Raw genomic sequence first — 2,325 nt, 5'->3', positions numbered from 1 at the left:
TTGTATATTTTTTATATTGATTTTATTAACTTAAGTATGTATTTTGCATGTTTTGTAATTCTGCTTTTCTTCTTTATATTATGTCTAGTGTGTTGTATGAATGCTCTTAACAAGGTTCTTTTACATAACATTGTAATTCACTCCATTAATTTCAGGATGTAGTGTCATTGTTTTCATACTTAACCTAATACTTTTTACGCAATACATTTAGTTTGTATTTTGACTGTGTTTTCTATATCATGGGTCTTATTCCTTCTTATTTTAAAGTAGAAATTTTCAAAATTATTCGGTTATTCCGAGTCTCTGCAGTTTTTGCATAACATGTAGTCCAGAAAATTGTCAATTGTACTTTGTTCTAGTTGTCTTTGTTCCTTTGTTGTTCTATATAAATAATTTCTGCTATGATCATGTGAAACATGTTTGTAACTATGCACATTGTGCATAAAAGTAGAAAATGGAAATGCTAGAGGTTATGGCCTCCCCTAGTTTGAATGCTAATGACCATTTAGGTACTCACTGGTCACTAGTGTTAGTTACTATGAGTATATCCAGTGTTTCTTGCTAAGTAAGCAACATTATATTTAAACAGACTACATGGGATCTCAAGTAAGTTGGTTGACAAAAAGACATCTTGAGGGAAGAACATTGGTTAATCAATTCACAAATCCAGTTGTAGACAACCATTCAGTTTCCTAATTGAAGTACACACATTGTGATTTTGTCTTTGGCAGAAATAAAGATTGTTTTCATTTTGTATCACACATCATGTTCAGTCTGTCTATCTTTTTTGCTTGAATTCATTTAGTAGCTCAATTCATTTAATAATTTCTTTTGCCAATCATCCCATTATAAAGTGGATATAGCCAACAATCTTTGTGTAAATCAGTTTAACCGGAGAATACCACAGCACCACTAAAGCAGTATACTTATGGAGGTAATAATTAAATATACCTATAAACTTTAATAGTGAAATTTAAATGGTAGATAAAAAATCTACAAGAACAGACATTAATTGAAAAGAAAACTGTTTAAATTTATTCCCCTTTTGGATAATATTAAAATAACTTAACATGTGTTTCATTATTCTGAACAAAACAAATAAGAAAAAGTGAACATTGCAGCCTAGATTCTATTCCAAACGTAAGAGACATTGACAACACAGATGAACGTAAATTAAACTACCAGGTCTCTGTAGCTTCATTTAAATTTTGATACAGATATACAAGTATAACTATAAGATAAATGATGATGTATTCAAGAGGGAAAACGTTTGTTTTTAATTTGTAAAAATAAATATGAAAAATGTAACAAGTAGAAGTGATTTTATTAATAACCAATTAGTCATTAAAATTTATATTTCATCCTAAGGTAAGCTTTTGACATTTCAACCTACTATTTTTTGCTGTTTTTTTATTCTTATCTGATCAATGTGGTGTGCAAAACTAGTGATGAGAAGATTTAAGTTTGTTTATAAGACACTGGCCTGATAGTATATTGTTATGCAATATGGCATACCGATTATTAATCAATACAATATTCCACTAGTTTCTTCAACACTTCGAAAATTTTCACAAGTAATTGTCTCGAATAGCTAAAACTTTTATTGGTAATAGAAAAAAGACAGAATTAGCTTGAACAGTGGTCTGTCTGAAGTGAGATGAATTCCCGGTGTTGTTCTGCAATTATGGGCAGTCAGCTATCCAGCTTCCCTCTAGAATATGGCCCGGCATGGCCAGGTGGTTAGAGCGCTCCCACCAAACATGCTCGTCCTTTCAGTCATGGGGCGTTATAATGTGACGGTCAATTCCGCTATTCGTTGGTAAAAGAATAGCCCAAGAGTTGGCGGTGGGTGGTGATGACTAGCTGCCTTCCCTCTAGTCTTTCACTGATAAATTAGGGACGGCTAGCGCAGATAACCTTCGTGTAGCTTTGCACAAAATTCAAAACAAAGAAACAAACACAATTTATACAATCTGCAATGTCCTATCGGTAATTCTAGGGTTACAAGAAACAAGAATGCATTGCAAGATTTTGACATTCAACAAGAAAGAGATTACCACAAGCTATCTGTCATAAAAAACAGAATATTTAAAAAAATATTTAAAGGGAAAAGCTGCTTATGTCGATTGAGATCAACTTACTGATCAAATAAAGGAGATGGTTAGTCGAAACTTCAAGCACTTAGTCACTATGGTAAAAAAAAAAAAAAGATTGTACTATGATGGTACTGTGAAGATGAGGAACTAAAATAAAGAATAGAATTATAAGAATAGTCATACTAAATACAGTAGGTTCTAACTAAAGTACCACGAATTAAAGAGTATG

This window comes from Limulus polyphemus, unplaced genomic scaffold (genome assembly GCF_000517525.1).
Source record: "Limulus polyphemus unplaced genomic scaffold, Limulus_polyphemus-2.1.2 Scaffold256, whole genome shotgun sequence".
NCBI classification, from domain to species: Eukaryota; Metazoa; Arthropoda; class Merostomata; order Xiphosura; family Limulidae; genus Limulus; species Limulus polyphemus.
The sequence above is the reverse complement of the archived record's forward strand: the minus strand, read 5'-3'. Positions refer to the sequence as shown.